General features: G+C 41.0%; 1 protein-coding gene across 13 annotated transcripts in view; it reads left to right on the top strand.

Annotated features, from left to right (window-relative positions):
- THRB (thyroid hormone receptor beta) overlaps positions 1–21,590 on the top strand; it is a 402,102-nt gene that overhangs the window by 87,174 nt on the left and 293,338 nt on the right. The window contains exon 1 of one of the 13 annotated variants that reach the window (XM_008266067.5): positions 15,924–16,157. The exons of 11 other annotated variants lie outside the window; for them this stretch is intronic. The gene's annotated coding sequence lies outside the window, so the exon portion shown is untranslated. Of the gene's footprint in view, positions 1–15,923; positions 16,158–21,590 lie in introns of those variants that run through there. One more of the 13 variants, XM_089332312.1, reaches the window with a different exon arrangement.

Below are 21,590 nucleotides of genomic sequence, written 5' to 3'. Positions count from 1 at the left end.
ATACTACCTGCAAGCAAACAAATAAGCCAGCCACCGTTTCCTAAATGATGGCAGCAAACATGATATTCTTGGGTCAGACATGAAGGAGAGTTTATTACTCACAGTAGTAGGCGGCAGAGTATCAGCATTTTCTCCTGCCTGTTCCCTGAGTTCCAGTCCGCAAAGGGTACTACAAAGGGGTGCAGGTGACATCTTTTATAGTAACCTATAAGCTTGCCTTGCCTTTGATGCAGTGAAAGATTGTCTCCATCCTCCAAGTCTGTTCATTGCACAAATTTCCTTGAAAGCTAGCCTGGAACAAAGGCAGTAGGTGCCTCTACTCACAACATGTGCAAAACATTGAAAGTTTCCTGGGGACTTCTCCAGCAACATGATGGAAAAGCCTGTATTCTTGAACACATTTATTTTAGCCTTTTAGGGATGTATTCCAGTAGATGCCGTTTCATTTTAAGCATGCACCTTGGTTAATTCAGTTTTCTAGGAAATTGTTTTTTCTGCTAAAATAGATATCATTTATAAAGGTTATTAATAATATAATATTCATGGAGATCTTTGTTTTTATTTATTCATGATTTTCTTCTTGTATGACATAAAAGATCAATATTTTTATTTCAATTTTAAAATGTCAAAGCTTATTGATGGTAGTTGTATTTCTGTCTATATTTTATATTTATTGTGTATATAAAAATATTATGACTTTTATATTTATATTTTATATTTATTATTTGAAAGAGAGAGAGAGAGCGAGAACTTTCACCCACTGGTTCACTCCCCAAATTTCCACAACAGCCTGGGGTTAGGCCAAGCTAATGCCAAGAGCCTGGAACTCCATTTGGATCTCCCACATGGGTGACAGGAACCCAAGTCCTTGAGCCATGATGTGCTGCCTTCTAGATGCACACCAACAGGAAGCAGGACTGGAAGTGGAGTAGCCTGGACTAGAATCAGCACTCTAATACGGGCCGTGGGAATCCTAAGTAGCAGCTCAAGCTGCTGTGCCACAGTGCCTGCCCCAGACTTAATTTACTAAAAGTATTGGCTAAATGTTTCAGCATATTCCCCTCTGTTTTTAATCCCCAAAGAGTTTACCATATGGCACTCTTAGAAGAGGATTGGCATATGGACATTTCTTTTTTGGGAGGATGGTGAGGGTACAATTTATCCACCATGCTTACCTTTAGCAACTTTTTAACCTCATATTAGAAAGTAAGAATGCTTCCATTTTATTCAAATTCTTTGCATCTTTTCGAATTGTCACATCATATTTGCCACATCATCAAATGTGTCCTAACTAACCATCACTTCAAAAGATGGCTGAATATTAAAATGATTCAGAATAAGTCTCTCTTTAAAATAATACTGTAGTAACATCTTTATTGTATATCTTTTTCCTATTGCTGTTTTTTCCATATTTGAGATTTTTTTCTCCTGTTAATTTTCATTTTTTTGAAAGAAAAAGATTTATTTATTTGTTTGAAAGGCAGAGTGGCACAGAGAAAGATGGGGGAAGAGACAGAGAGAGATTGATCTTCCATCTGCTGGGTCACTCCCCAAATGGCCACAATGGCCAGAACTGAGCCAAGCCAAAGCCAGGAACCCAGAACTCCATCCAGGCCTCCTACGTAGGTGGCAGGGGCCCAGATACTTGGCCCATCTTCCACTGCTTTCCCAGGCGCCTTCATAGGAAGCTGGATTAGAAGCAGACAGGACTCAAACCAGTGCTCTGATATGAGATTCTGAGTGGCAAGCTGCAGTTTAGCCTGTTTGTCCACAACTCTGCCCCTCCTGCCTTAGTTTTCAGAAGTGAGTTGAGTGGGCCAGAGTGGTTGTACCAACTTAGAATCTACCTGACTGAGAAAAATATCTTTAACTGCTCCTTCCTATGCAGAGGAAAAGGTTTTAGTATATTGATGAATAGAAAGTAGCATTTTGTTTTAAGTTGTATTCTTTGAGCACAAATGAAAGGAAATGTTTTCCCTTATCTTTTAATCAGATTTTTTCCTTTGTAAAATTCTCTGTGTCCTTTGACCACTTAATCTGTTGGGTAATTTTTTTTAACAATCATATGAAATCCATATTGTTGATAATAGTGACACTTTTAAATTTGTGCTGTGAATGTTTTCTGAGGCTGTCATTTGCTTTTGAATTTTGACGATTTTTGATGATTTTGGGTTTTGACAAACAGAAGTCTAAGTTCTTTAATACAGGAGTGTTTTATCAAGCGGCATTGCATTCTGTTTGTGTTCTTCCATGGCAAAAACAGGAGAATTTGAGAAAATTGTCCCACATCTGAGACTAGATGTATGTATCTGATTTTATCCTGATTCTTTGGATAATGCATCTGTACTTTTATTTTGTTCTGTGGAGAGAAGTTGAGGTCATAACTAAATACCTGTATGATTAAACAGCTATCTCAAAATCATTTTTAGTGGATGATCCATCCCTGTATTCTTTTTTTTTTTTTTTTTTTTTTTGACAGGCAGAGTGGACAGTGAGAGAGAGAGACAGAGAGAAAGGTCTTCCTTTGTCGTTGGTTCACCCTCCAATGGCTGCCGCGGCCGGCGCGCTGCAGCCGGCGCACCGCGCTGATCCGATGGTAGGAGCCAGGTACTTCTCCTGGTCTCCCATGGGGTGCAGGGCCCAAGCACTTGGGCCATCCTCCACTGCACTCCCTGGCCACAGCAGAGAGCTGGCCTGGAAGAGGAGCAACCGGGACAGAATCCAGCGCCCCGACCAGGACTAGAACCCGGTGTGCTGGCGCCGCAAGGCGGAGGATTAGCCTAGTGAGCCGCGGCGCTGGCCCATCCCTGTATTCTTGATGTGATGGCTTCTTTGTAATTTTGTAAGGTTCTCATAGACACTGAAGTCTGTTTGGAGGATCTTTATGCTGTTCCAGTAATCTATTTTTGGCAAATATGAGAGACTGAAATGATTGATGTTGTACAATATGTTTTAATATACAGGCAAATCAGATCATAAAGTTATCAAATGTCTCTAATTACTCTTTTGCTCAAATGCAATGTTGTCATTCCGTGTAATAAAATCAAACTGGCTAGCATATAGATGATCTTTCCAACAATTTATATTAGCTTTCATTGCTATAAATTAGCACTAATCTTTTTAATGATTCCTTATAGTGGAGTACTCTGTACATAGAATGTTTTATTTTTCCCCTCTCCTCTCCTTCTCTCTCCCCAAACCCTAAATGATGCATTGTGTTTAGAAGTGTCCTGGGACATATAAATTGCTCAGCATGCTGATTTTCCCTTAGCCATAGTAATGGCCAAATGCTTTCCAACTCGTCAGATCCCTACATTCTGCTTTGCTTATCCGTGTTTCTCAGCCTCAGCAATGCTGATATCTTGGATTAAATAATTCTCCATTGTGTCATGACATTGGATAATATTTAGCAGCATCTTCCATTAGTTTCCAGTAGCCCTATTCCCTCCCCCACCCAGCCTCATTGTTCCAATCAAAAAAAAATTTCCAGATATTGCCAAGTATCCCCTGTGGAACAAAATTGCCCTTGTTGAGAACTATTGATTTGATCAAAGTAGCCAGCATGCATCGTAATAAAATTATTTAACTTTTATTCATTTATTATTATTTTTGTAATCTCAGTAATATAATCAGGTTGAACCTAGAGCAATCCAATTAATCACACAATGGTCTACTGTCACTGGGTTTGAAAAAATCAACCTCAGCGCAAGGCCATGTGATTTTAACAAGACCACCATAGGAAGAATAGTATTATGATTGCTAAAAGTAAAACATCTCAGAGATCTCTTCTGACTTCTCATCCCTACTTAGTTGATGTTGATGATAATATTGGAAAGCTGTCAATTTGATAACCATATTGATATATATAAAGGAATTATGCTCTGAATTTTAGTCTTACAACATTTGATATGTAGAAAGTGGCCCAAATTCTAAGTCCACGATTCTTTGAATCATCTTGCCTTCAATTTTAGCATATCACCATGGCTGTCTGAGTTAGTTAGCTCAGAGGGGGTTTACAAGATGATAATGAGGCCAATGTTGCAGTTTCAATTAGCTTCACAGTGGCAGACTGAACCGCTAACCCTGACCACCGTGCTCAGCCAATGGCCAGAAGAAAGATGAGACCAGAGAATGTTGCCAACTCAGCACTCCCTAGACCATTTAGCCTGGACAAGCAGAGGTCGTGTCTCTTTGATGATGACGGGCTGTCCTTATTATACTCCTACACCAATTCACCACAGAAACACAACTCAGAGTTGCCTGTTTACCAATGTAGATCATTAAGGCAAAACTTGTGTTACCCCTCCGACCCTCGCTTTTTTTTTTAATAGAAGTAGTTTTATAAAATATTTAAGCAGGTTTGATTTTTGTTTTTGAAGTTGCAACACTAACTGTATATTTGAAGTTAAGTATACTTCTGCCACACATGAAGTTATTTTTGAATGGTTCACTTAGAGAGCTGGGTTATTAGGAGCATATATTTGCCTTCTGCTATATAAATGTAATGGTTCAATCAGGTGATCACTTCATTGAAATGGAAAGACTTTTGTTAAGTGTTGAAATGAGATAGAGTTTTACTTGCATTTGATATTTGCTTTGCATTGTCAAAAGAGTATTAAAACGGAACCATAGGACTGATTGCCCTAGTATTATTTTATGTGTTATATAAATTGTAACCATCTTGGAAACATGGCCTTATTTCAAAGATTGTGCTCAATTCTGCTTTGGGAATGTCTGCATTGTTCCCGCTGAACTGCCTCTGTCAAATTGGATGATTGCCCTTGAAGCTAGACCAGTTTGTTTATAGTCTCAGTCCCGGCATTAACATACATTTATTTCTTTCCAATTTTCTCTGGTCTTTGAATTCTGATGACACTCATCCAATCACAGGCCACATTTTGCTAGTGGCAAGCTCCTGGAACCTAATAACATTTATGCAATAATTTTCCTTTCTCACTGTTACTAAAATTTTTCTTTGGCTTATCAAGAAATCCATAGAAATTTTACCAACAATGTTGGTATTGTATTCTTGTGATGAACAACTGTAGGCTCTTCTACTAAAATGCATTTATCACAATGCAATAAGCTTTAGTGGCTTCTAGAGAAAATAACTTTTAGAAATTGGTATTTACTGCATCTCATCAAAGGTCTCCTAAACACACAGAGTCTCACAAGAGTAACAGTGGACAAGTCAGCCAGATTGGGCCTTGAATGCAAGAATATCCACAGTTGTTTCTGTGGCTTGTTTCTTAACCAATGAATTCAGAAGCATATGGAATCCTGGTATTTGTTTTTTTCTTTTTTTTAAACTGATTTCTACGGTTGCAGCTGCACGGATACCACATTTCCCCTCAAATGTCTGTCTGTTACCATTAGTAGTGTTGTACTCAGGACCTCTTGTCTCAGAATGCTTGATGTTCCCTTCTTTCTAAGAGTTCTAACATTTTTCAATGTCAGGCATTGTGCAAAGTGTCTTAATGGATTAATCCATCTCATTTCTTCAGTGACCCAATGCATACACTAACTGCTGTTGATATCTCCCTGTACAACTAAAGAAATGGAGGATTACACCTGGATAGAGGTGCAGGGTACTAGAAATGCCACTCACACATGACCAAACCAAAACCTGAGTTAGGTCTGTAAGAATTCAGAGCCCATCTTCTTAACTGCCAGACTTTGCTGCCTCTAGATAGTCATTATCATAATAATTTGAAATATTTTTTAATTTCTAAGAATAATATGATTTTATATAGCACATTTGATTAAAAACAAATAAGTAAAAATGATACCCAAGAATCTTTCATATGGCCCAAACCTGGATTACTACAGAATGTAGCCTGTTGGGTGCTAATTTAACTAGGAGCTGGACTTCATTTCTGATTTTCATGGATTTTAAATCTGCAGCTAGAGACTGGTTCACATTTTGAGTCATTGTATTTCTCTCTCTGTGACATTTTGGGTACTTAACAACATGTTCAGTGATGTTTTAAAGAATGCAATTTGCACCACTTCCTTTAGAAGACTATAAATAAAAAAAATGATAGAAAGTGTCAAACCATAATTGCATTGAGGATTTTAGTAACCTCATAAACCACAAGAATGAAATACCAGAAAAAAAATTCTTTTTTCACTGCTGCCATCAAAATCTCATTTGCCAATTCCATTTTCCCAGCACTGATGGAAGTTATCCTGTTAGGCTGACATTTTTATAGAGGACAGTTTAATGTTCAAATAAGCCCTGTGTTATTTCAGCACTTCTATTTTTTATGGAAAAATTTTTTTCCTTCTGTAATAATTTGAACTGTGCTATAAAGTAAATGAAAATGTGTCCGGTTGGCTGGATTATGGCTCCAGCAGACACATTTTAGTTGACATACAGGTCTCTGCCATAGCCACAGTTGATGTTTACAGATTCACACCCCCCCCCCTCATTTTTAATGTCATTGTTGTATTTCTTAATCCATCTAATCACAGAAAATGTGTCAAAAAGGAAGGGAAGCTTGGTCTCAAACATATGCTTGGCTTTCTGTTAGCAGGAAACAAACGTCCAAATGTGATTGCGTGCACTTTCACACACATGCACACACATGTGTTCCAATATGGATCTAAATGTGAACCTGGTGACACAGTGGCACTTAGAACCAGACACTAAGCATATGTCAAAACTCGGTGTGATCACAACAGCAGAATGGCACAATATTGTTTCATTCATTCCGATGCAGGAAGAAAAGCCAAATGACAGTAAATCATAAAACAAATGTCATTCCCCTCTCAGAAGTGTTATGTCTGAATAATTGAGTGAGAAATAGGACCAATTTATTTCGGTGTAACTTTCTCGTCATTGGTAAACTGCTGGATATATTTCTGCTCACCTATAACAAAAGATAGGCTGACAAACCATTATTGGTTGAGATATATGGGATGAAATTCCTGATATTTGACTGTTACTGCCCTAAAGTTCAAAATAGATCTATTGTTCATCAAAAATGGTATAAGCAAATTCATAGAGTTCAGTCTAACAGAAAAATAATTCCTATATTCACTTTTCTCCTTTTAATATTTCTTGCTGTGTTTTTTAAGATGGCACATTTTCTCATTGTATGGAAAGGCATAACTTCCAGAATGGACTTACTGAAATGAAAACTGGCTTGCAAGTCAAATATTTTCAGTACATTTTTAATCATGACATCCACAAGGAGCGCTAAGGATAGAGTAGTTCTTCCTTAACAGCAAATTCACCAAAAATTACAATGAGAATTCTTTCAAGCATCTTGATACCTTTGCCTTACAGGGATGGAGAGCCTTTTTTCCCCTAAGGACCATTTGGCTTTTTGTAGCAACGATCACAGGCCACACAGCATTATCTACCTAAAAATCAGCCTGCTATAGATTTATTGAATTTCGGTCCCACCTGTGGTTGCCTTGGCAGGGCCAGACGTAATGATTTTGTGGGTCACACGTTCTCCACCCCTTCAGACAAAAAGTAATCCCAGAGAAAAGTAAATGGTGGTCAAATGGTAACTCTTCCAAGAAACGCCCCTGCACCATGTTAGAAACGTATAACTAAATGAAATGGCCCATAGATTTGTGGAAATAAATCCCACTGGATTATCCACCCAGCAGCTCTCAGCTACCCACTGAGAGGGTCCGGACTGACTGGCCATGAGCAGTGAGGGATGTTGCATGTGATTTGTTTCCAGTATTCAATATTTTGAAAATAGCTAGTTACTACATTCTTTTATAAACTGAAATGTATTTGAAAGCATCTAAAATATCTCGTTAACTCAATTGTATTTCACATGGTAAAGAACGCAGTGTAGTTTCAGCTGGGAGGGTTGATATTTCATGCATGTACCTTGGAGATGGGTGTGGCAATGAGCCTGCCTGAAGTCACAGGGGTGATGTTTCCATGCAGAAAATCTTTGCAATCTGTGCATCTGGGTCCCTCCTACAACCTTTCCCAGGATCAGCAGAAAGTGTCCAATTTATGAGCAGTTTGGTGGTGTGCATGGAGCCAGCAAAGGCGTGTATTCCTGCTGAAGATCTCTCCGGAGCGTGGGGAAGCTGGGCAGATGCCTGTGCCGCCACTAGAGGACATATTTTTCATCACTGGATGCTTATAGCTCTTGGGCTATTTAATCCCTTCCTATGGATAGCGCCTGACAACCATTGCCAATGTTTGAGCATGTGTGTGTGTGTGTGTGTGTGTGTGTGTTGCTTTAGCTTATTTCATCTAAAATGTCCAGGCTCCAATAGTTGACCTTTTCTTTTTGTGGGTGTTTTAATATAATGGATTAACTCTATAGTTGGTCTCAGTCCGTTGCCTATCCTCATGGACCTAGACATGTTAACTTAATTATTTCAAGGCTTGCAAGGGAAATTTATTCCTTTATCTACAATTTGTTATTTGGAAGAGTGGGGGTATATCACTATTGCCCCTCTTTATCAGGAAGTTAAAGTATAAGTCTGACTCTTGTTTTTGCTGCTATTTTAACCTCATGATTGTGGTATCTCTATATGATGATCTAGTATGGTAAATTATACCATATTTTATTCTAATTATCTTAAATTTTTGTACCCTGATTTATGACTTACAATCTGTATAAGTATAGTCTTAATAGCTATAATCTATCTCAGGGATAGAAAAAAAAGATGTGACCATCCTCAATTTCTTTTTTTTTAAAGATTCATTTATTATTTATTTATTCGAAAGTCAGAGTTATATAGAGAGAGGGACAAAGAAAGGTCTTCTATCCTCTGCTTAACTTGCCAGATGGCCACAATGGCCAGGGCTGGGCCAGTCCAAATCCAGGAACAAGGAGCTTCATGTGGGTCTCCCACATGGGTGGCAGGGGCCCAAACACTTGGACCATCCTCTTCTACTTTTCCAGGCCATCTTCAGGGAGCTGGATCAGAAATGGAGCAGCTGGTACACAAACTAGTACCCAGATGAGATGCTGGCATCACAGGCTACAGTACCAGACCCAGTTTCTTTTTCTTTTATAAGACAGGGTAATCCTAATGAAGATGTCACAAAAAAACCTAGAAAATCAACCTCATCAGTTGAAAAGTCCCAAATAAAATGCCAGCAAAGTCAACTGAGCAAATATTAAAGGGAAAACAAACCATGACTGGAAGAAATTGTTCTTAAAAATAAAGGACTTTTACTGTTAATTAAAATTGCTATTCACCTTATCAATGATGAATGAGAAAATTTCTATCATTCCCATAGATATACAGACATACCTGATTTAATATTTGTTGCTGATGAAAATTTCTAATGAAATAGAAATAGAAGTCTGATTATTATTATAATGAAATATGTATTCATAAATTTCTATATGTATTTCAAAATGAGAAACAATGAAATGAATATAAATTCATAATTATTTTTCTCAATGTCTCCCCAAGATAATGACAAAAGGAAAATTAGATAAAATGATCATGAAGGAGAATGCCAACAAACTCCTTTTCATCTGTAGGGAAAATCTACAAGAACCAACTGGGAAATAAAGCTATAAAAACTTCCAAGAATTCAGTCTGGCATCTACTTACAACCGTAGAATGTGCTCATTAGTTATACTAAATTGAAAAAAAACACATCTCACATTTGCAACTCTAAAATAGAAAATAACCAGTAATAAACACAAAAATAAATTTATAAAACTACCCTGTAAAAGCTATAAAACAGTTTGGAGTAAGATAGGATTTAGCAGGGAAACATTCTAAGCTCATTGACAGGTGGAATCAGTAGTTTACATATGTAAGTTCTCTCCAAAGTAATCCAACAATGTAATGCAGCCGAGATGAGAAGCACTGATTCTTGCAGCAGTGTGACAAAATAGTTTAAAAATTCATGTGAGAAGAAATGAAATGCAAAATATCCAGTGAATTATCAAAATAATTGTCTCCAAAAGTTAAGAACAATTATTTCAGTGGCGCTCTTATCTGTGCATGATTTCATAATATCATGCATTGATTTGAAAAGACTGGTTCACGGAGTAGATCTTCCATGTGCAGACTCATTATACGATATTCATGATTCCATCTACTATATCTCAGAAAAGTCTTCTGTTATTGAGAATCTGTCAAGCCCCTAAAAGTGGAAGTAAGTTTTCCACAAGTCTGATCTTCATCTGAATGCTCAAATTTTATCATTAAGACACTGTCAATGGTTTTTGTGGAAGTGACAGGCTCTACATTCACTTTTGAGAAAAAGTCTTCCAGACATCCAAGTCTGAATCACTAGTTTGTTCCTCTGAAATACCAACAACAGATGACGTGGGGTTGGCAGTTTAAAGCCACAGCCTGCAGTGTTGGCATCCCATATGTGCTACGGTTCAAGTCCCAGGGCTCCATTTCCAATCCAGCTCCTTGCTAATGCACCTGGGAAAGCAGCAGAAGGTAGCCCAAGTGCTTGGGCTCTTGTACCCACATTGGAGACTTAGAAGAAGCTCCTGGCTCCTGGCTGCAACCTGGCCCAGCCCCCAGTCATTGCAGCCATTTTGGGGAGTGAACCAGCTGATAGAAGATCTCTCCCTGTGTATGTAACTCTTCTCCTCTCTGTGTGTAACTCTGCATCTCAAATAAATAAATATTTTAAAAGAATAAATGATATTCAGTGAAGAAAGCAGGCAGCTCGACTCCCAATTGCAACAACCATACAAGGGCTTTTCCACAAGATGAGCAGTGTGCTTGACTCAGCAATGTCAGTGCCGAAGGCCTTCGTGCCATTTTGTTGCTCAGAGTGTTTTAAAAGCAGTGCTCAGCCGGCACCACGGCTCACTAGGCTAATCCTCTGCCTGCGGCACTGGCACCCCGGGTTCTAGTCCCTGTTGGGGTGCCGGATTCTGTCCCGGTTGCTCCTCTTCCAGTCTAACTCTCTGCTGTGGCCCAGGAAGGCAGTGGAGGATAGCCCAAGTCCTTGGGCCCTGCATCCACATGGGAGACCAGGAGGGAGCACCTGGCTCCTGGCTTCAGATCGGCACAGTACGCCGGCTGTGGTGGACATTTGGGGGGTGAACCAACGGAAGGAAGACTTTTCTCTCTGTCTCTCTCTCTCACTGTTTATAACTCTACCTGTCCGAAAAAAAAAAAAAAAAAAAAAAAGCAGTGCTCAAGGGTTGGATGTAGCTGAAGTAATTTTTACTGCTTCTTCAAGAACATTGAAAGTGTGAACTGCCTTGTTTGCAAGTGTGTGCTGTGCAGAAGTGTGAGTACCCATAGGGCTGCTCTCCTTGCCTTGACTTGTACCAAGAACTTCCCACTGCTTTTTACCAACATGGCGAGTGTCAGCACAGTGAAACAGCAAAGCATGGCGTAGTGTCCCCGTGACAATTATTTTGACATCGTGGATACCTGACAGGAGCCTTAAAGCTCCCCAAAGGTCCTCACCCACATTTTGAGAACTGACCCCTAGGTTTGACAGAAGTTAACATTGTACCTTGCTTCCTTCAAAAATTACTAAGGAAATAAAGACAATGGATCCAGCTAAAATTCCTACAACTTCTCCCCCGGTCTCCTTTTACTGTGTTGAAGTAAGGATATCCTTTCTGCCCATGATTTTGTATGTGAGTAAATAGTGCCCGCAGCACTGTTTTACTGATTGTATGGACCAGCATCCGTTCACCAGCTCCCAGTCCAGTAGATAAGCAGCAGACACACTCGACTGGGCTCTCAGAGGTCAACGTGAAGGTGTAGGTCAGGCCGGTTCTTTCCTGGAAGAAACATTTCTCCAGACTCCAGTTCATTGTGGCTGTTGTTCTGAGGCTCTCCTTTCTTGCTGACCGGGAGGTGAGATCCCTGTCTACTCCCATAGGCTGCCCTTCTTGCGTAGTCCAAACATCTTCCAGGCAGCAATGGCAGACCAAGCCTTCTTCCTTCTTTGAATCTCTCTGACCTCTGCCGCTGCCCCCAGGCAGACAAAACTCGCTGCTTTTAAAAGCCCCGTATGGATAGCTTAGGCTCTCTTGGACAATCTCCCCTTTGATTACTCAAGGTCAATAGACTGGTAACCTGAGTTACCTGTCCAAATTCCCTTTTTCCATGCAATGTAACAACAGTCATGATAGCACCTGACTCCTGGTGCAGTGCTGGCTGTAGCAGCCATTTGGGGGGTGAACCAATGGAAGGAAGACCTTTCTCTCTGTCTCTCTCTCTCACTGTCTAACTCTGCCTGTCAAATATATATATATATATATATATATATATATATATATGACAGCGCACAGGAGTCCAGTGAGAGCACAGAACAGCTTCCAGAGATTTTGGTTTGGGTGGGTGGGGGGGTGGATGGAAGATGAGCAATGCCCTTCTTCAAAATTAGGGCTTCATCATCCATGGATCCACACCTAGGCCTCTGCTTTGGGCAGAAGATGGCAATGTTCGCAGGACAGGAAGGAGCAGGGGGGAGACCCGGGACTGGGAGAGCAGGTGGCTAAGACTACATCCTGCAGACTCAGGGAAAACTGGAAGGAGGACTGCACCAGTATATTTTTTAAAATTTTCCTTAAATGAATGCATTCTGTATGCTGGCTTTTTTCTTTCAACATTTCCTGTTAAGTTTATAGAGAGGTTGATGTGGATACATAGATCCAGTGCATATATTTTAATTGCTGTGTGAAATCTGCCTCATCATTTTGGAATTAACAGATATTTAGATTGTTTCCAGCGTTTTACTATTCCAAGTATTTAATTAAATGATGTTGAGTCTGGGTTGTCAGTTTTCCAAGGGATATTGTCAAGTTCTCTCCGACATGGCTTTCCCTATTTTACAATCTTGCTATTTCTAGTCTGGTATTCTCTTGGGGCAACTGTGTCAAATACTTCAATAGAAAGCATAATTTTTGATCCAGAAACACCAATTTTAAATGTTGACCATGAAGGTCATTTGGTCATCAGGCATGAGGATAAAGATTTTTGTGCAAAGCTGTTTATTGTATGCAACTGTTTATTTATAAAGCTGAAAACCTGGATAACAGCTTCTAGATGTTTAATTATCAGTAAATAGTTGAATAAATTTTAATATGGGCTGTGTAGTCATTTTATGTCCTTATTTTTTGTAACTGATACTTGTAACTTATATATTTATTAAAGTAGGTGATGGGAGTACAGATAACTTTTATTTTCTTCTTTGTGTTTTTTTTTAATTAGTTACTTTTGTTATCAAGGAAACATTATTACAAATTAAGAAGAAAGGGCTGAAGGATCTCTTTGAAAACCTTACTCCAAAATAACTGTCAGGTTAGGCTAAAAAAGTAGAACAGTAGTTCTCAAATATGACAGTGCGGCCAGCGTCATGACTCACTAGGCTGATCCTCTGCCTGCAGCGCCGGCACCCCGGGTTCTAGTCCTGGTTGGGGCGCCAGATTCTGTCCCAGTTGCTCTTCTTCCAGTCCAGCTCTCTGCTGTGGCCCAGGAGTACAGTGGAGTATGGCCAAAGTGTTTGGGCCCCTGCACCTGCATGGGAGACCAAGGAAGCACCTGACTCCTGGTGCAGTGCTGGCTGTAGCAGCCATTTGGGGGGTGAACCAACGGAAGGAAGACCTTTCTCTCTGTCTCTCTCTCTCACTGTCTAACTCTGCCTGTCAAATATATATATATGTATATATATATATATATATGACAGCGCACAGGAGTCCAGTGAGAGCACAGAACAGCTTCCAGAGATTTTGGTTTGGGGGGGGGGGGTGGATGGAAGATGAGCAATGCCCTGAAGTGCACAGAACTTACATCTTGAGGCATACCCACTTCAAAACAGTGACTAATTTGAGCTGACATGCAAACATCCATGAAAAATAAGGAGTCTTGTCATTTTCAATATTCGGCAGCCAAAAGAGAAACCATCGTTGGGGGAAGATTCTGGTTCTGCCTCCTCATGGCAGCCTCACCGCTGAGGGCAGCTGCCGTCGGAGCCACGGGCTAGGTCAGGAGGGAGTTCGCTTTCCTGAAAACCTGCCCTAGATTTTGCTTTCTTCTCCTTGACTCTGGCAGCCTGCCCCGCAACAGACAAGATGAAGCCTGCAGGTGGCGGCTCAGGTGTTCATCCTCCATTCACCACCATCCCTCCTCCCTCTTCTCCCCAGCACCTGAGTCACTTCCTCTGTTGAGCAAGCTTCTCAAATTGGAGCACTGGAATCTTGAGTGAGCTTCTAGACCTTCTGATTCTGCAGGACTGGCATGGAGCCCAGGAATTTGCATTTCTAATAAGCTCCCAATCCAGGGACCACACCGACAGAGAGTGAAACAGACTCACGGAGAGAGCCAGCCAGTGCAAGGGGACTGAGTAATAAAATGTTTTCACCAGATTTCAGAAATGCAATCAACACACTAAACTTGAGACTATATCCTCATTAGGATGCAAGGCGCCAGCGTTACTGGTAGTGGTGCTAAGGGCAACAATAATAAGAATAGCAATAGTAATATAGAAACATTAGTCATAATAAGATTAATAATGAAATAACCACCTAAATAACTCAGGACCATTTTGCTTCCCACATTTGGACAGAACTCATAAAACATGGTCTTGCCAAAGGAGAGATAAGATTTCGGATACAAGAATATCGTGAAACCATGAATTTTGAAAATGTCTCTTTAAAAGAAGCATATTACATTTCCAGCGAAAGCAGGACCTTTAAAAACAGACCAGACCTTATGATCCAGAAAAGGCTGTTTCTTTTCCTCCTGCAGGGTATTATTTGTCTTTGGCTAATAGCTTCAGCCAAGCCATTTTTACAGCCTCCCATGTTATCAAAAGTGTTTTTATTGCTCAATCTAACTACTCCCTTTCTCAACCTATTGCATTAATTCTGCCTTTAGAGGCAAAGTATAAACTGAAGTCTAGATAAAAGGGATGTTTTTTTAAAAGCCCGTTTGTGTTTTTCCTTTTTGTGTTAAATTATGAATACCGTAATTGGCGGTTAATGAGACACTTCGGGTTATTCATGTCTCTGTACCGTTTTCATCTGGCCCTCATTTTCCAAACACCAGACCTGTAATTATGCCAAAATTCATCCGAGCCAGAGTATTTTGTTTTTCCTTAGTGCTACCTACAGAGCATTAGATTGTGGAACGTGTTGGACTTGCAAAACTGATTTTTAACTTCCCAGTGAAACTTTTGGGGGGACCACTCAGCAAGGTGAAATTGAAAGTATATGAATGAATCATGGATTTCAGTTTTGAGAAACAGGTAGAAAGCATTGGATCCAGCCATTTGGCTTCATTGTCAAACCCATTTGGCAAATGAATTCACCATAGCTTGCAAACACGAAATAGGCTATTTCAAAAAGTTTGTGGAAAATGCAAATTGTAAAAAAAAAATGCATGGATTTCAAACATTTTTGAACCAAAATAAATTTATGTTTAATTCTTGTTTTCCATGAATATTCTGAAGTTCCTTTGTGTATTTGGACCAAAGATTCCAACTGGAGATCTGTCTGGCATGAAAGCTGGGAGTGTGGAGTCTTGTTTGAAGGAGTTTAGCACTGGCTTTTGTCTGCCTGCCCGTTTTTTGTTTTTTGTTTTTTGTTTTTTTTTTTTTAATTGCATCAAACTATTGTCAGCTACCTTGAACTCTTTCATGGCCTGCTTGAGTGTTTTCCATCAGTTTTCAAAGTCTCATTTGTATTTCATTGGTACAGTAGCTTTCGATGACTGTGCCCTTACAGCAGGTACGTTGACGGTAGCTGAATCAGGAAGAGAGATGCATTTGGTTTTGTATAAAAGGAGCCCAGACCTCATGTTTACATTGAAAATGTCAGTCTATGTTTCCACTCCAGTGTTAATCTTTCTAAAAATGTCCCTTGTGTTGAAGGACATCCAAAAGGCGGTAACTTATTAGGACCTTGGGTTCAGATTACAAATGTGTTTGGCTCGCTCCGTGTTGAAGGTCTTGGAATTATTTTAAATATTTGTACGGGAACACTGATTAGTTTACCAACGTGTTACCTCATAACCATTTGCTAATAACCACCCTGCCTGTGATTGTTAGCTCCTGGGGCTGGAGCAAGCGCTCAGCAAAGGTGATTCGCTCGGTTTGAAGCTATCACATGCCGTCTTCTTTACTTGGGACTTGGAAGCATGGCACAGAAAATGCCTGTGAATCTTTAAAACTGCATGTGTTTTTATGACAGCAAAGTTGCAAAGAAAGATCTGCACAGGTAACTCTCTCCTCTCCTTTTTAAATTTTTTTTGTAGTTGTTTTTGTAGTTGTTCTCTTCTGGTTGTTGACATTTAAACTGGAGGGAGGCATGTTGTTAGTGTGGCAATGGTGATACCTGGGATTTAGGGCTGGCTCTGTCCTTGGACTCATAACCTTAGACAAGGCATTTCATTTCTCTGGTGTTGGTTTCTATAAATGAGAAAGTGACACAAGGAAATTCTGAAACCGTCTTCAGCCGGAAGAAGCTGCAAATGTGTGCATTCTGGCAAGAGGGGCTGAGCCAGCTGGAAGACAATGGGTCAGTGTGTGGCTCGCGCTGACCCTGTGTCCCTTCCGTCTAACCTCTGGACAGGGCCTGCTTCCGTGGCTGCAGCCTGTGCTGGGGAGAGCTCTGAACTTGATTCCATGCTTTGCTGTCACCCTCTTGCAGATCTTAATGATTTTCCAACAAGGGCCCTGCATTTTCTTTTTTCTTTGACCCAGGCAAAGTATACAGCCAGTTCTGACTTTTGGAGATGTATGTTTTCCAATGTGTTTACTAGATGAAAAAAAAAAAAAAAAAAAAAAACAGAGATGACCTCAAATTGGGCACTTTTTCTACAATTGTATCTTTGAGGGAGAACTGAAAAGTATAATGCTTTTTTGTTAGCATTATACTTTTGTGTGTGAATTTGAGAGGTTGCTTTCAGTTTTCTGCATTTCTGATTGCCTACATTTTCTTTCTTTGCTTCCTTGCCCTGCCTCAATTCATTTTTTAAAAATGAGGTATTTTCCCTGTCTTTTGAGTGTCTCACTCAGCATCATCTCTCCATTGCCACATAAGCAGTCACAGTACAATATAGAGGGTGCTTTTGGCTTTGGATTAGCACCATGTTGTACATTTTAATGTCTCTGGAGAGGCGACAATTGCAACAGCTTGACAACTAGGGAGGAGGATAAATCTTTGGTCCGATGCCACCAGTAGAGGGATTTCTCTCTGTGTGTAATGTGGGTTGTTTCTATCAACAGCTGGTTTTTCAGACCAGATGAGCTCCTTTTCTCCTTTTGAAATAGAAAGCCACCATGGACTGTGAGAAGGTAATGCAGTATTAAAAGGGACTTGTTAAAGGTGCTAAAGTGTGCATTCATGCAGGAGCCCGCTGGATTGTGAATGTTAACCCTGATAAAAATGCCTGTGTGACTGCAAGAAGCATCGGCTTTCTGGGCTCCTGCGGTATTGTGTGACGGCGATGAAAGAACGAGACACAGAGGGAAGGGTTTCTATGGTCTGGTGGCCGGTGGGGTTTTATGTCATGAGTCTGGTTTCAGAAACTTGGAGCAAATCTCTAAGCCGCCATATGGCCATGTTACGTATAACATCGATGACTGTAAATTTCTTTGATGGGCTACTCAAAGTGTCTATTTCAAACTAAGCCTCTTCTAGTGTTCAGAGTCTTCCAAAATGCTTTTTGCCTTCAGTTAATAAATAGTTATTCCACTTAATTAAAAATTGAGTGCAGCAGGCCGGTGCCGTGGCTCAATCGGCTAATCCTCCACCTAGCGGCGCTGGCACACCAGGTTCTAGTCCCGGTTGGGGCGCCAGATTCTGTCCCGGTTGCCCCTCTTCCAGGCCAGCTCTCTGCTGTGGCCAGGGAGTGCAGTGGAGGATGGCCCAAGTCCTTGGGCCCTGCACCCGCATGGGAGACCAGGAGAAGCACCTGGCTCCTGGCATCGGATCAGCACGGTGCGCCGGCCGCGGCCATTGGAGGGTGAACCAACGACAAAGGAAGACCTTTCTCTCTGTCTCTCTCACTGTCCACTCTGCCTGTAAAAAGTAAAAATAAAAAAAATAAAAATAAAAAAAAATTGAGTGCAGCAGACCTTTAGTATCTGTATACATTTTTTGGACATGCAGAGTTAGAGAGAGAGAGACAGAGAGAAAGGTCTTTCTTTTCTATTGGTTCACCCCCCAAAATGGCCACTACGGCCGGCGCTGCGCTGATCTGAAGCCAGGAGCCAGGTGCTTCCTCCTGGTCTCCCATGTGGGTGCAGGGCCCAAGCACTTGGGCCATCCTCCACTGCACTCCCGGGCCACAGCAGAGAGCTGGCCTGGAAGAGGGGCAACCGGGACAGAATCCGGCACCCCAACCAGGACTAGAACCCGGTGTGCTGGCGCAGCAGGCAGAAGATTAGCCTAGTGAGCCGCGGTGCCGGCTAATATCTGTATACTTCTAAATTGTCATCTTTTTGCTCCACAAAACTTCACCTAAGTGATACTCTATGTCAAGTTCTAATTGCTACCCTGGTTCCTAACTTCTACATTGGGAAGTGTATTATCTTTATTTTTAAGTTACATGAACCTGTGTTTTGATTTACACTTGTGCTGAAAAATACTGAAGAAAGGATTGGTAAAATTTAAAAGAGAAGGCATCTGGCTACTCAACAATGTAGTGTATCTGGTATGGATAACTGGCAAGGCAGCAGGCACAGCTCCCTTTTAGTGGGTTTCCTGTACGTGATTCTAGTCATAACTGCATAGCTCTGAAACTGTGGGGTTTAGATGAAAAGAACAAAAGCAAAACTCCTCAAATAATTAGGCTGAAGTTTTGGTTGTGTGCATTTGCCTACAGAACACCTTTCCAAACACTGCCTTTCAAAGCTTCTAAAGTAGGAGCCTAGGGACCTGCATCACAGTTCCCCCGTGAAAGAGAGGAACTCAGAGAGACACCTGTTTAGAGCTTCCATGGGCATTGGTACATGGTCTGTCCTCTGTGGCCTGTAGGAGAGGGAGCACTCAAGCCTTCTCATATCTTTTGGCCTCTCCCTAGAGTGATCCTAAAAGCACCAACTGGCATCACAGGTCTGAGGTGACATGTCACTTCCCAGGTGTCACCTAGAGTAGCAGGAGACATAAGCACCCATGGGATGGAGGTCAATCAATGGTCGAGGAAAATTCCGTGTTTTCACCTTTGGCCTCAATAGGCATCGCCTGGGTGGAGAGAGAGGCGCTGATGTCGCAGTCTGCTCTCTCTCTCTCTCTCTCTCTCTCTCTCTCTCCTTCCCTCCCTCTCTGTCTTCCTCACAACCTACTTGCATCTCAAATAATTTTTTTAAAAATAATAATGCTGCTGCAAGTTTTATGTGGACATATATGTGCATTTCTCTTGGGTAGGCATTAGAATACTTTTCTGGGTCTTACAGTGACTTTATGCATAACTTTTGAAGAAACTTCTAGACTGTTCTCTAAAGCAGCTGTACCAATTACTTTCCTATCAGCAGTGTATCAGGATTCCAATTTCTCCAGATCCTTGCCAACACTTGTTTTGATCTTTTTGATGACAGCCATCCTAAGTGGGTGTGAAATGATGCCTCAGTACGGTTTTCATCTGCATTTCCCTCATGGCTAGTGATGTTGAGCATCTTGTTCTGGTTTTTTGTCCATTGGTGTACCACTTTTGGAGAAATGCCTCCTTAGGTTATTTGCCCATTTTCCCATCTTACCATTATTGAATTGTAAGGATTCTTTGTATTTTAGATGCAAGTTCCTAGTAAGATGTACAATTTGCAGATATACCTGATAGCTGTCTTTCCGCTTTCTTAAAGATCTTCCCTAAAGCACAAAAGTTTTTAATTTTGAACTCAAATCTATTTGTATTTTCATTGTTGTTTGTGCTTTTGGTGTTGTGTCTAAAAAGGCTTTGCATAACCCAAAGTTATGCAAAATTTCTCCGCTATTTTCTTCTAAGTGTTTTATAGTTTAATTCTTATGGTTAGTTCATTTTTCTCTATGGTGTGAGGAAGGTTCCACCTTCATTTTGGGTCGTATAAATATCTAGATTGAGTTTTGTAAAGAGCAACCTCGCTGATGTGACTGAATATCTTGTTGAAAACTGGCGGTGTGCTGAACTTCATGGGCTTGGCACGTGGAGCATCTCCACAGATAATGAACTGTCAGAGTTCCAGCTTCTTTCTGCTGCCTCCTAGGAAGCCTGTACCCTGGTACACTGCTTGACCATTCACACACACTTGGAACCATCAAAGAATACATGCCACAGCCTCAGTGTGGTAAATGGAGGTCTCCCTCCTGGGGGGAGGGCACTTAGGAATCAAATGAAGACTACACTGACCCACACAATACACTTCAACCATCACGTGTGCCTATGAGGCAAGGCCAATGCTGTGCTGCTATCATGCACAACCACAGCTCTGTGCTGTTGGGGGCAGCAGGTGGGAGAATCAGAAGCATTTCCACCAGCAAATAGAGAAAAGCTGTATCAGCCCGGCCACTAGACTGAGAGCCAAAGATTAGGAATATGTCAAGTTTCTCCCCTCTCTTCAGCTCCGAAAGTAAAGATTCTCATGCAGCTGCGTTCGTATTTCATGTCCTCTGTGCTTCTCTTCTGAGACAGGTCTTTCTGCATGCTGAGCTGGAGGAGAGCTCATTGATGTGCTAGCACATGCCAGAGGGCCATCGTGATACTCCCATCACTTCCCGTAAATGCCCCAAATACTCTTATCTCAAGAAGGCAACAAGGAAAATAGGCACAGAATTGTATACACCTGAGTCCAAATGCGGGCTCTACCACACACCACCCACCAGGGTAACGTTCAGTGAGTTATTTCTTTGAATATCATCTTCTTCCATGTTGTGACGATATAAAAATATCAGTGAAGGTCATTGTTAGATATATTGAGAGACTTAATGTAAATCTCTCACCAAAGTTTGGAGTTAGATACATTTTATCCCTCTGGCCCTTTCATTACCAAAGATGTCATTCACTCCAAGTCTTAAACTTTGTTTATTTGTTGTATCTTGAATCCAAAGTATGAAAAGGGCCTTTGGCCTAAATGAGGTTGGATTTACAACTGGACACATCGGATGTGTCTCCTGTATCATTCCATTCCTTCAGTGGTCTTGTAGCCTCATTCCTTGGCAAGCTCTAGAGACTCCCTTCATGGGGTCTTCCTGCCACCCTAAGAAAAACACCACTACCGTCCATGACTTTGGTGATCCATCAGCATTCCAGCAAAGTACCCAGCTGTTAAAAACAGCAGGCATTTATTTTCTTTGGTCTGTATATGCAAAGATGAAATGGAGCTGCCTGCTTTTGGAAACACTTTCTTAGTCTATGTCATTTGGTTAGGTTAAGCAGTAGAATGTATTAGGCCCTAGGTCTGTGCACCAACCTCTCCCACAAGCCCACAGAGCTGCTGATGCAGACACCTATGGACCACGGCACTGGATTTGAGCCCAGACTTCACTGAGATGCTTTACTGAATGGTTGATGATTCAGCAGGAATACTGCATGACTGTCAGGAGAGAGATGTTTACGCTGACAACCGTGTGAGGCCCTGCTCAGAAGTTACTATGAAGCATCATGGAATTTGGCTTGGTTCTTTGAGTGACAGTGGTGTTTTCCCTTCTTGAGGACTTCCATTAGCTTTGCATGAT

Source organism: Oryctolagus cuniculus, chromosome 4, assembly GCF_051225735.1.
Source record: "Oryctolagus cuniculus isolate XC-2025 breed Fujian yellow rabbit chromosome 4, ASM5122573v1, whole genome shotgun sequence".
In the NCBI taxonomy this organism is placed as follows: domain Eukaryota; kingdom Metazoa; phylum Chordata; class Mammalia; order Lagomorpha; family Leporidae; genus Oryctolagus; species Oryctolagus cuniculus.
The sequence above is the reverse complement of the archived record's forward strand: the minus strand, read 5'-3'. Positions and strand labels throughout refer to the sequence as shown.